The sequence below is a fragment of the Zonotrichia albicollis genome, chromosome 4, assembly GCF_047830755.1.
Source record: "Zonotrichia albicollis isolate bZonAlb1 chromosome 4, bZonAlb1.hap1, whole genome shotgun sequence".
NCBI lineage: Eukaryota > Metazoa > Chordata > Aves > Passeriformes > Passerellidae > Zonotrichia > Zonotrichia albicollis.
In genome coordinates, this window is record NC_133822.1 from 4587130 (window position 1) to 4600868 (window position 13739).

Here is a 13739-nt window from a genome sequence, read left to right on the forward strand (position 1 = left end):
TCATGAAAATTCTTCACTGTGGGAATTTTCTTTTCTTCATGTGAATCAGGAATAACACAAACAACTTTTCCTTTATTGGTCTTTTTATCTAATATCTGTTTTTCATAATCGTATCAGCAGATAATCTCCAAAGTGCTCTGGCTCTATATTAGCACACCTGCTATTTAAGGAAGACTGGTAATCTCTTTTTCATAGGAAAGGAGGTGTGCAGAGGTAATATTTGCCCTTTGCTAAATGGAAAATGGGATTATATCCAAATCTCTTCTGTATTGCCATTGCCACAAAATTATTTTTTCTGTTGGTATTTTATTCCTTCTTTACATTAAGTTTGGAGCTAAAAGAGAGGGAAAATTGGGAGGATCTCTTTTTTTCTTAGATTTCCCTGCACAAGGACTTCTCACCATGGTTGGGGAGATGATTGTGCACCATGAGTTCTATTGATCTGACCCAGCTGTGAGTTTCTCTTTTTATTCTTTTCCTATTCCTCACATGTTTTCATCCAATATTACTAAAACATTTGATGTGCTGTTAAACTCCACATTATCCTTCAGCAGTGATTTTCACAAGTTAATTATTCATTGCATGTAGCTGTTGCAAAATCTTTAATTGATTTGTCTTTTTGGTTATGAGGCTGTGTAAGAAATTTTGCTTCCCTGCAGAGCTGTGTATTTCAGTGTGCCCATATCTCAAATTCCTAAGCTGTCACTTCTGCTGAAAGTCCTGGGGCCAGATATTTAATTTATCTCTACATTGAGAAGTGGAATCTGCTTTAAAAGTCATTGAGATCTCTCACTTTTTTCTTTAAATGGGAATCTTTCCACAGCACCTTGAATCTATAAGAAATTTCATCTGAAAACATCCCAACAGAATCTGTTCAGGGCTGTCAGAACCCAGAATATTCCTCTGGCTGCCCTGGAGGACTCAAGACCCTGGCAGGGGCCTCAGAGATCTTGGCACAGAGTCACAAACACCTGTACCTTTGATTTTAGCCCATGGAAACAATTACCAACTTTGTGTGAGGAGTTACAAGCCACAAAAATTTGGATAGAATGATAATTTATCACAGGGTGAAAAATTTGGAGAATTTTGGAGTTTTTAGAATGGGTGTTCAAGAAGCAAGATGGAGGAATCTGGGCGTATTCTGTCTTTCTCCTTCTTCTTCTTGAACCCCCATTCTAAAAACTCTGAAATTCTACGTTTCTACCCTATGGTAAATTCACTATCATTCTACTCAAACTGTTATGGCTTGTAACTCCTCACACAAAGTTGGTAATTGTTTCCATGGGCTAAAATCAAAGGCACAGGTGTTTTTGACTTTGTGCCAAGGGTCTCGAGTCCTTCAGGGCAGCCAGAGGAATGTCCTGGGTTCCAACACAGAGCATTTCCGTTTTTCTGAAATCAGTCACTGGAAACTTTAAACAATTCCTAGGTGCAAAGGAGAGAGTTTCCTCCTGGCCCATTGCCCCAGGGTGGGAAGGGAGCAGGGACCCCCTTCATGGTGCCCAACCCATCGTGGGTGAAATTCAGGGCTCAGGGGATGAAGGCAGTGAGTTTCCAGCATTTCCTTCTGCAAAAGCAATGATGAACACTTGAGGGAAGCAATGTCCTTCCAGAGGAGGCATCTCCAGCATTTCAGGGGCCAGCCCTGCCATCAGTGTTCCTGCCACCATGTTCTTGTGTACTTTCTTGGCTGAAATAGGTCAATGTGACAGCAACAGGCAATGGGCCCACGGGAAAATCATCTTTTCTCTCTAGCAAATAACTTGAAGGAATTATTTTTCTCTTTCTTTTTCCCCTCTTTATTTTTTCTATTTTTTTTAACATCCTGTCCCTCATCTTGAACTATTATTATAATTCTGAACACTTCTGAAGTGACTCAGTCTCTGCTGCAGACTTTGTCCAGATTCTGATTGATCAGCAGAGACATGGATCAGGAAAACATGGCATTTATCTGAGGGAAAATAGCAGCCCAAGCTCAGAATGAATTTTCTTTCTCCAGATCTTTGATACATAACCTTAGAATTTTAATTTGTTTTTTATATCTACCATGATAACTGGGAGTCACAACCAGCTGGGTACTGTGTGGTTTGTGGATGGAGGAACAGATGGATTTTAAGCATGGGCTTCACAAAGCTCTCAGTTTTGAAGGACTTTGTACAAATCAAACCTGAACCAAAATCAATGAGGATACATCTCCTCTATGGCTTTATACCCTTCCCTGCCTTAGACCCTAATTTGGATGTCACACACAGCAGTGAGTTTGGGCCCAGACTCTGAATTTATGATGAAAAATAAATTTCCCTCCCCACTGCTAACAAAACTGGCTCACACTCTGCAGCTCCTGTCCTCCTGCTCTCTCCCCCTCATCAATTCTCTTTTCCCTTTTACACATCAGCTGCAAACATCTCATTTGGCTGGGATGCTGAAGGCAGGCTCATCTCTGGCAGTTCCAGACTGTTGATTCAATCAGCTCTTACATCAGCACTAACATAAGGAATTGAAAAAGGCTCTTGAATTTCATCACCTTGCTAAAAAACTCAGATGGATTTCTGGAAAGATTATTCGATTTGCTTCACTAGGTTTTACAAAGGTTTGTACACAGCATTTAAACTATTATTATTTACTTTTAACAAGCTATTTATGTCCTGCTCTCAACTGCCTAATCAATACTGCTCTCCCATCTGTTCCGAGATCCTGACATCAGCAAATTTCAGTTCTCTGCTGAATGAGTCAAAAGGAAGGAATAATTTAAACACAGTGAGTGGATGAGAGAAAAAGAGATGAGATGAGCTAAATCACCGTGTCCAAAGATGGCCAGACATGCAGGAATTGTGGATCCAAGCCCTCAACTTGCTAAGGACATTGCTGAAACCATTGAAGGGAGATGCTAGGATTCAAAGTAGGTAAAAGTGGTTTCTTCCCCTCACAGGAAGGATATTTTGATATTCATTAAAGCTACTTGAGTAAATTTTATTTCAAGTTAATTTGTTGAGACTTCTGAATTTTTCTTTATTTTGCCTTGGAACAGACCCAGAGGCTTCATCCAGGCATTTCAGTGTGCACGACTGGCGCAAAGTGACTTCTGAAATAATTCTGGAGAGATGAAATCCCCCCCAGTGAGCTGAAAGGTGAGAGAAAGATGAACATCTGCACATGCAGAGGGGTGCAGAGGAGCAGTGGGTTGATCCAAAGGGAAGAGATCTCAGCCCTTTGCTGCCTTGCCATTGTCAGGGACTCAGGAGATACCTGGAATGTTTTACAGTGGTGTAAATCTGGAGTAATAACACTGAATGTTTTGGATGAGGTCATTTCAGAATGGGCTAATTTCTCCTTTTTTGGAGATGGCAAGTCTAGGAAGAGAGAGATCATGGAAATATCTTCAGCCTGTTGGCATTATCACCAGGAACTTAGCCAGGATATCACAGAGATCACACCTGGGTTTACTTCATTATAGGGGTGTGTGAAAGAATTTTGAATGAGTTAGAGATGTGATTTGTTTTTCTTATCTTCTGCACAGACAGGAAGTGTGAGTTTGGTTCACATCTTTACTATATAGTTCATAAGATTACAAGACCCTTAGTTATAAGACCTTCTAAGGATTTATTGACTAATGAAACACTGCTAATAAGGATATTTATGTTTTTGATCCAATCCTTAAGTATTTTGTTTTACAGATTCATATTACAGTTTAAATTTTCTTAGTCAATCATGTTATGATACACAAACTTGCAGTACTGTATTCTAAACGTCTTATCTTTGTAATTAGTTTTATTTTTACTATATCTTAAACTCTAAAACTCTAAACTTCCTTCTTCTTAATATGTCTCTGCTTTAAACTATAAATTCTTCTTCTAGTACTTTAGTTTGGAAACTTTTCCAAAGTCTCAGATTAAATCCTGTGTTTAATTCTAAGCTTTGGTTTACAGGCCCAAAGTTCTAAAAATTCCCTACATTTCTGATTCCAACACTTCACAGCATTTTTGGTGCTTGCCATCTGTCGGATCTCAAGATCTCAGTCCTGAGATGCTGAGCCTCTGAGACCCTGGGGGGGGGCTCGGGACTCCTGGAATGTTGCCAGAAGTGTCTGGTAGCTGGACTTTGACCCTACACAGGAGACGACAAGGATGAGGGCTTCACAGGGTGAAGGGTGAAAAGATTAGCTAATTAGAGGGTGAGACACAAGGTTTAAGATTTATGTACAGGGGGGTTTGGAGGAGTAAGATGGAGGAATTGGGGTGTGTCCTGTCCTCCTTCTGTTCCTCTTCTCCTCCATCTTCTTTGGCCACGGTGGCACCTTTGGATTGGTTATTGCTGAGAGTACATCGAGTTATAAGAGTAGATGGTATTGGGGAAAAAATGATAAATATTGTATACGTCACAATGGGTATAAAGATAGGTGCCTGCCCCGGAGGGCAGAGACAGTGTGCCCATGGCTGACTGCTGAGCGGATCTTTGTTAGGCTGAAAGAACATCTTTTAGATAAACAATTAATAAACATAAAACCAGAAAGAAGAACTGAAGCCTCTTCTCGTCCTTCGACCCGCGGGCTGCCCCAAGGCCACCCCCGGGCCTTCCAGGCCCCTCTAACAGCCGAGATAAACCGGACATTTGGCGTTCCCTGGGCGGACAGAGACCACCACAAAACCTTTCGGGGAGATAAACCGGCATTTGGCTTCCACTGGGTGAGCTCTGACCACCACAACCTTTCGGGGGGGGACACCACCACCACCTTCAAAGCCCTGAAGAAAAAGAGAGAAGAAGAGAACAAAAAGCCAACAGAGACTGCAAAAAAAAAAACAGCAGTCACTGAGAATTCCACCTCTCAGTTTCTGCCGAAGATAATTCGTAGCAGGACAGCCCGGACTGGAACCAGAAGGCGCCCTGGGTCCACTTCTCGTAATCTGCTGGACAGACCGAGACGTCCAGACTGCTCTGAACGACAGATTTGGTAAGAAAGCCTGAAAAATAAGAACATGGGGGCACACCTTCCCAGGAACAACGGGAAATTTTGTCCACCTTATAAGGTGTGACACAAACATACACAAAAAAAAAAAAAAAAATTAGCTCTGGCCTTAAAAGGCCAGGAAGGAAGACCCCCGAGACGCAGCAGACGTCCGGGAGGGGGCCCTCAAAAGAGGGGGGAGCAAGACTCCGGAAAAAATTAGCTCTGGCCTTAAAAGGCCAGGAAGAAATAACCCAACAGACGCAGCAGACGTCTGGGGGGGGGGCCCTCAAAAGAGGGGGGAGCAAGACTCCGGAAAAGATTAGCTCTGGCCTTAAGAAGCCAGGGGGGAAATGCTCTTGGAAAAAAAGAGCAAGAAATATTATTAAAATACCCGGTCTCAAAACCCAAAAACCCTGGGAAACTCCCAAAAAGCGTCCAAAAAGTCCAGAGAGCATGGAGGACTCAGGAACCGAGGGAGAGCAGGGGGAGGAGAAAAAGGGATCGGAGGAGGCGCTTTCTCGCGGCAGCCAGGCAGCGGCGGAGCAGGCGGGGAGCGCGGCTGAAGAAAAAACAAGAGACGCGTGTTCAGATATGGCTTTGCTAAGTTCAGGGCCGGGGGGTGCAGCGGCCCCGGGGGCCGGCAAGGTAGCAGAAACGCGCGCGGCGGGCAAAACTCGCAAGAACCCGGGAGGGCAGAATCACAAACCAACGCCAGGGCGTCTGACCCATGCAGCGAAATTAGGGAAATTGCGCAATCCCAGAAAGGCTGCCGCGAGACGCAGGGGGCGCGCGGTTGTGACGCAAAAAACCCGGAGCGAGTCGCGGCGGGCGCGGGTGCCGGCGGGGGCGGGCCTCACACACCGACATAGGGCCACACACACACAGCGTCGGAGGAGGAGGAGACAAGAGTCAGGGGCAGACCGAGGGGGGAAAATTCAGAGGCGGAATAAAAAGGGAGAGGAAAAAATTACCTCGGGAGAGACAGGGCGGCTCGGAAAGCACGCATGCGCAGAGTAAAGAGCGCGGGCGGGGGCGGGCCAGACCCCCGGTGACGTCTCAGGCGAGGAGGGGCCCTCTCCAGACTTGGTGCCTTTGGTAAAAACCCTCGTGGAGTCCCAAGCCTCTCCCCTCCCGGGGAGGCGTGTGTTTTTTAACCCTATTGTCAGTTGAATCAAAAAACAGGTAACCCCGGTCTCAAGTAGGCTTGCAAACAGCAACAATCGGCTGAATGAGAGGCAGCTGTGTTCATGGCTCCCAGCCACGGAGGCCGGTGACAGCGCCACTCGTGGGGGAATGACCGAAGTGCACGACATGCCTTTTCCTCAACAAGATATAAGAAGAAACGAATACTCAGACAAAAGTCGGGACTCAGACTGCAAAGGACAACTCAGAAGAGAAACAAGAGAAACGAAAGACTCTGGGGGGTTTTCCCTTTGGGGTCTTGAATATTTCTGTATAAGGACGAAAGACTCTGGGGGGTTTTCTCCTTGGGATCTTGAATTGCAATAGGCAATGGGGTAAATTTACCTATTACAGGGGAAACTGACAAAGGATCATATATTGATCAGCTGGTGGATTTCTTTTGACATTTCTCCCATTTGGAGAGAAATTTTAAGGGTAGATTTCTTTAACATCTCTCCCATTTGGAGAGAAATTTTAAGGGTAGGATTTTGACATTTCTCCCATTTGGAGAGGAATTTTAAGGGCAGATTTCTTTGACATTTCTCCCATTTGGAGAAGAATTTTAAGGGTAGGATTTTATGTTTTAATAGTTTAGGATTTTATATTGTAATAGCTCTCCTAGTCCTCATCCATGTCGTCCCAGATGCCATGAATCGGATTGTAAAAGAGGGTTTCTTGGGGCAAACAGAAGGGGGAGATGTCGGATCTCAAGATCTCAGTCCTGAGATGCTGAGCCTCCGAGACCCTGGGGGGGGGGCTCGGGACTCCTGGAATGTTGCCAGAAGTGTCTGGTAGCTGGACTTTGACCCTACACAGGAGACGACAAGGATGAGGGCTTCACAGGGTGAAGGGTGAAAAGATTAGCTAATTAGAGGGTGAGACACAAGGTTTAAGATTTATGTACAGGGGGGTTTGGAGGAGTAAGATGGAGGAATTGGGGTGTGTCCTGTCCTCCTTCTGTTCCTCTTCTCCTCCATCTTCTTTGGCCACGGTGGCACCTTTGGATTGGTTATTGCTGAGAGTACATCGAGTTATAAGAGTAGATGGTATTGGGGAAAAAATGATAAATATTGTATACGTCACAATGGGTATAAAGATAGGTGCCTGCCCCGGAGGGCAGAGACAGTGTGCCCATGGCTGACTGCTGAGCGGATCTTTGTTAGGCTGAAAGAACATCTTTTAGATAAACAATTAATAAACATAAAACCAGAAAGAAGAACTGAAGCCTCTTCTCGTCCTTCGACCCGCGGGCTGCCCCAAGGCCACCCCCGGGCCTTCCAGGCCCCTCAAATAGCCGAGATAAACCGGACAGCCATCAAGGCAATATACCCCCAGCACTCCATGGGCAGGCTGTAAGAGGGTTATAAGTTTCTCTGACAGTAATAATTAGTCCTCAGTGACTGTAGAGGCAGCTGAGGTTGTGCTCAGTCAGGTACCAACACCCACACTCTACACACTCTAGTACAGGTGTAGATCACGGATTTCTACAGAACTTTAATGCCACCTGGGCTGCAGATGTGTCACAGACACAATACTGGCTCAGTCCTTACAGGCAGCTAGAGGGTGTTTTGTTGGAATTTTTTGTTAATCCTCTTTCTGGGATGGGATCAGCGTTCCTCTCCATGTGCCTCTGCTGATCGTGTGGGGAAACTCCCTGTCCTGTTGAGCTGGACCCTTGGAGCACCTGGCAGTGTTGGATTAAGGGCTGGAATCCATGGAATTAGAGGTCCTCTTCAGTCTAAACAATCCTCTGAGTCCATGATCCCTAGAGCTAAAGTCAGATGAAGAAAATAAGGCTTGTCCTATCATGGAAAATAGATTCTAAACTTAAAATCCAGCTCAGGTCTACAGACTGTGAAGAAAAGGGATCCTTACCAAACATGATGTCATTTGCAGAGCCACACTCAAATATAAACACTTTCCAGACCTCTCTTCTGTAGCATCAGAAGAAGCACAGGGTTAATCCCAAATCTCTAATCAAATGAACAGGCAGATGTTTGGGGCTGATTCCCTGGTGTAAATCAGGAATTGTGCCAGGGACACTGAGCTACACCTGTGCTAAGTCATGGTGGAAAGCTGCCTCCAGTGCAGGGCTGACTTATTTCTTCTGAAAATGAAGTGCTTGGTCATAGCTTCACCACTGCAGTGCCAGTGTTTGGCTGAGCACTGATGGTGAGTAAGAATTGTGTTTTTCAGAGAGTGACTCCACAGCAGCCAGTCTTTATTATTTCCTTATACCAAGAAAAAAACCTGAACATTTTCTCCTGCTGTGGCCCTCTGCAGCCCCAGCCTTGAATTTTCCTTGTCACCTTCTCAGCTATGTCTAGACATAACATTTTGGAAGACTTTGGAAGTGTGAGGTCTTAATCTGCCATCTGCTCCTGTGCTGATAAAGGACCACATCACAGCTCCCCAGAGCTCCATTGGAGACCCTCCATTTGGAACATGGGAAGTGCTGCAAGGTAAATCTGCTGCTAAAAGCAGTGGTTTGAGCTGTTACAGCTGCCTCTCTTCAGTGGTTATTCCACATAAGTCTGTGAAAGTGTTGCTGATTTTCAACAAGGAATTTAATTGGAATATTAAGGCACTTAGTCCTCATTTCAGAAGGTTCAAGCCCTGCTTTTGGCTGTTTTTCAGCCAAAGCTGCTGTGGTCTTTTGTGGAGGCTTTCTATTTATTCCTTTCTTTTCAGTACACCCAAAGAGAAAGAAGCAAGTCTGAGATTTGGTGTAGGGACAGCCCAGCACAAAGGAAAACCAGCATTCCTCTTCCCATCTGAATTCCAGTGTCACTGCATCTCCTGAAGACCCAAATCACATTATTGAGCTTTAACATCTTTATGAGAAAGGTGGCACTGCTGACCTCTCCATCACTACTCAAAAACTGTGCCTAGGGATTTATTATCCCTATGATGATTGTGTGCTCCATTTCCCCCATTTTCTCAGGTTTTTTCACTCTTTTCATCCTGCTCAGAATGACCAGAACTGAGTTGATTTGCTGGGTGGATTATTGTTCCTTTTCAATGAGCATTGTTATTTTGTTCCTTTTTCTCCACTGCTTTGGCCCCATGACATTTTTTGGGCAGGAAGAGAGGAGGCAATGAGAGGTTATATCTTGAACAATTTCACCCTGGTGGAAAATACCAATAACTTAAAATAAATATGCTCACTGAGATATCACATTATCCTGCTGAGCTTATGTACAGCAGAGATAAAATGGCTTTTTTAGAACAGATTTTCCTTTCTCCACCAGCTGAATGGAATATCAAAATACACAATTTAAAGTAACTGTTAGAAAAAAGGTTACACATGATGCTATCAACAGAAGGGAGCTGAAAATTAAATGGAAATGATTACCAAAGAACTCATTTCCTTTGCTACTGGGAGGCTAACAGCAATAATAAAATAGAATTTAGAAGTGAAAGCTGAGATTCTTCCTTTGATGTCTGAATATTTTCAGTTTATGTTCCTTTAAAATAAAAGGCCACATCATAAATTAAATGTGATACTTAATTTTTATTTTCTCTCCACTCAAGCAGCATGTTTTCCTCTAGGTGATTATTAAAATAATGATTCACCTCCCCAGCTGCTGTGCACTGGCAGGTTTTTGTTTAGGCAGAGGAGCAGCATGAGCTGGGAGATTGCTGGGTCCCAGACAGGCAGAATCCAGTTGATTCTTGGAACAGAGATTAAGGTTTTTTTTTTTTTTTTAATTCAACATGTGAAAATGCAGAATGAGAAAGAGCTGATGCCCTTGAGCTTAATTGTAACTGAGCACCCCCTGTGATGGAATCACAGAATGGTTTGGCTTGGAAAGGACCTTAAAGCCCATCTCATTCCACTCCCTGCCATGAGCAGGAACACCTTCCACTGTCCCAGGGTGCTCCAAGCCCCATCCAGCCTGGCCATGGGCACTTCCAGGGATCCTAGGGCAGCCACAGGTTCTCTGGGCACTCTGTGCCAGGGCCTCATTACTGAGTGAGTAAAAAAAAATAAATTCTTAATATCTGATCTAAACCTACCTTCTTTCAGCTTAAAAGTGTTTCCCTTCAAGACCAAAGACAGTTCTCAAAACACCATAACTACTGAGTTTAGTGTCTCTCTCATTATCACTGCTTTATTATGGGAGCAGGGAACATGCTTGGCAGTGAAAATGGAAATGCAGTGCCCTCTGGTCCCCCTTTATGAAGATGGAGGATTTTATTTATGAAATTTCTTTAGCCAATGCAGAAAACATGTTGATAACTAATTTTTGATGTTTCTTCTGACAAGACTTGACTGGTTGAGTGCAGGTGCCTGCTGGAGGGTGAACTCCAGGCCTGACTCTGCTCACAGAGAGGTGTCTCCATGGCTGTTGGGGGTATTTGGGGGAAATTTGGCTTTGGGGTAAGTCACAGGTTGTAGGGCAGACCAATATTCAGGAAAAGTCCTCCAGGATAACCCAGGGTGTCTCAGAGCTGCTACCTGACTAAAAGCAAGCGGTTAAACTGCATTAAACTCTGCTATAGACAGCCTAATTGGGACCTGAATCCAGATTCAAAGCAGAAATATTTGGATTTTTAGGGGAGATGTCAGAGCAGGAGAGGCAGCTCTGTGCTGCCTGGGAGGCCAGATCAGAGCCATTCTGGTCTCAGGCTGTCCCATCCTCTAAAATCTCCAAAAGTTCCATGCTTTGGCTACAAAAGCAACTCTAGGATGGCACTGATGGCTTTGAAGGAAAACAGCAGAGTTCTAATTGAAACCAGTGGATGAAGGGAAGTGATACATAACATTACACCAACCTGTATCCATCTTTTCTTCCTTACTTGCCTTTTCTGTGCAAGCTTCACCTTCCACAACTTGATGCTGTTTTTTCCTTTGTTTCACATCTCATCTATTTTCCAATTCTATCTTTGTGTACATAAATATTGAGATGATGTAGAAGATAAAGAACTCCAAATTTCCTGTTACCAACAGTGGAATGGACCCCATTACAGCAGGTACAGTCTGGGCTGCACCCAGTGCCAGTTACAGAGGAGCTAAAAATACATTTACTTCCTGTATTTCACCAGCTCTGCTTGTGCTGTGATGGAGCAGAGATAAAATTTCTGTGTAAGCAAGAAAGGTAGAAAAGCTTCCTGAGCTCTGCACTGAGACCTCTGCTGGCTTCACATCACAAGACACACTTTGAGCAACACTCTGATGATGATCTGGTGGCTGCAGGTGATGTGGCATCCCTGGAGTGAGGTCTCAGTTGGGATCTCTATTGTGGGCTTTACATGTTCAAGGTATAAATACAATTACACAGGGAGGAGCATTTCATCTGCCAGGACCTCCTCTTTGGAGTTGTGTTGTCAGACAGGGAATTCTGGTGACACCTTTGTACTGCAAGAGTGTCTTGGAGCAACTGGGCAAAGCTGTCTTTCCTTTCAGCACAGGCTGCAAAGAGCGTGGTGGGTGCAGGACAGAGCTTGGTTTTCTCTTCTGAATGCTGAGGAGCTGTGAGACCAACCCAGCTCCTCTTGGAAGTCTTTGCAGGAGTGCTGAAATCAGGGCTGTCATTGACAGGTGACTCCCACTCATCCTGATTTGCTGGATGCCAACAAGTAGGAATCCATACATCCACCAGGCGAGGCAGCAAGACTGAGAAAGGAGCACTGGGGACTCCCAAAACCTGAGCTGAAGCAGGGGGTGCTGGAGGTCAGGCCCTGATGTTTGCTGGTGCCCTGGTCCTGCAGCAGTGCTGTGATCCCACAGGGCTCCAGAACAGGATGGACCCTTCAGCAAACAAATAAATAACCAAACCTGTCAAGCCCCACCTGATGTGACTGTGTTCACAGGGGTCCGAGGATGAGGGAAGAGATGAGGATCTGACTCATGTTTCAGAAAGCTTGATTTATTATTTTATGATATATATTATATTAAAACTATACTAAAAGAATAGAAGAAAGGATTTCATCAGAAGGCTAGCTATGCTAAGAATAGAAAAAGAAGGAATGATAACAAAAGCTTGTATGTCGGACAGAGAGTCCGAGCCAGCTGACTGTGATTGGACATTAATTAGAAACAACCACATGAGACCAATCACAGATCCACCTGTTGCATTCCACAGCAGCAGATAATCAATGTTTACATTTTGTTCCTGAGGCTTCCAGCTTCTCAGGAGGAAAAATCCTAAGGAAAGGATTTTTCATAAAACATACCTGTGACAATCTACTATGCCATAAAATGAATAATTCATGGAGGAGGGGAGAGAAAAAAAGAGAAATAAGGTGGAAATGGAGGTGCCAGGTTCAGCTAAGGCAGAGGAGCATCTCTGTGGGTACCCGGGCTCATTTCTGTGTGGGTGCTTTCAGCCCTCCCAGGCTGATATCTCTCAATCACTGTCACCACAGGAAAGCGTTTGCTGCTTCCCACGTCACTCTTCACACCCCCAGGCACAGCTGGGACACAGTGAGCACGTTTGTGGTGCACTGTACCCACCTCCTCCCTCTCCCTGCCCCCATCCTCAGTGGGTTTGTGGGGTTTGCAAGCTGAAGGTGCCTCACAGACAGAAGCAGGTGCTGCTTCTTGTGGTTTGCATCAAAAGCTTCATACTAATCCTCGTGCTGTGCCTGCTCTAGCAGTTACTCAAGCAGCTCCTTCACAAGTCATGCTTGTGGTTCTATGGGACCACAGCTGGAGTGCAAAGAGCCCTCCTTCTGATCAGAGAGGTGTTAAAACCTGTTTCTCTTCAGTGACTTAACCACAAGAGGTGAGCCAGCACCCTCCTCCCTTGGTCTGTGCTCTTGGGTTGTCCTGCATTGGTGTCAAGACCAAAATGCTGTGCCACTGCAAAGAGAACATCCCTAAAAGTCCTCCAGGGATACTGCCAGTCTTCAAATGCTTAGAAATGCAGTTTCTAGTCTGGATGAGGCTGGCCAGACTCCACCAGAGTCATGGACACACTCAGGCCCTCACGTGACTTGGCTCACCCTCATTTGGGTGTCAAAGGAACATGTCCTAAGTAACCCTCGTTTAATAAATACCTCTGCACATCTCCTGTGCAACCCCTCAGAGATACCAGGCCCGACTGAGAGCTGTGTCACCTTCTGGTGCTGGAAAGGAACATTTCACTCTCTTCCTGGGTACCTTTGCACAGCACCAAATCCTTGGTTTAGATGTTGCCCTGTGGAGTAGTAGTTGTTCAAGTGCTTGCTGCTACTGTGTATTTATGGGTCAAAATTCCCCTGGAGAATGTTCCCCAGACAGCACAAAGCCATTTTAATGGCTTTCCTAAGCACCTCTGTTCTTTGTCCCTATTGAATCACTTCAATGGCCATTTCCCAATTATGCACAACATTTTATTAAACTGTACAAACAGCACTGGCATTTAAAAAATTCATGTCAACTGTTCTAATGAAACACGATGACCAGCTCCACAAACTGTGAACACAGCTGCCCCCTCCTGCATTTCACACAGCACAAACAAGGATTGCATCAGTCACTGGACCGAAACCTTTCTCAGGGTGTTCTGCTCATCTTGTTGACTTCAGGCACTTCAGCCCCTGCTCCTGATGGATTCTGTGCCTGCAGCCACTGCCAGTGATATCCCAGCACTGCCTGCAAGGCTGCACTCATCCTGTTGGGAGCTCC

The 13739-nt window shown here is 44.9% G+C and overlaps 1 long non-coding RNA gene across 1 annotated transcript; it reads left to right on the forward strand.

The window, feature by feature from the left end:
• Window positions 1–2410: 2410 nt before the first annotated feature.
• On the forward strand, window positions 2411–9535 carry LOC141728916 (uncharacterized). Its single transcript, XR_012580168.1, has 3 exons — window positions 2411–2899; window positions 3029–3128; window positions 8819–9535. It is a non-coding gene; the product is annotated as an uncharacterized LOC141728916 (long non-coding RNA).
• Window positions 9536–13739: the final 4204 nt, after the last annotated feature.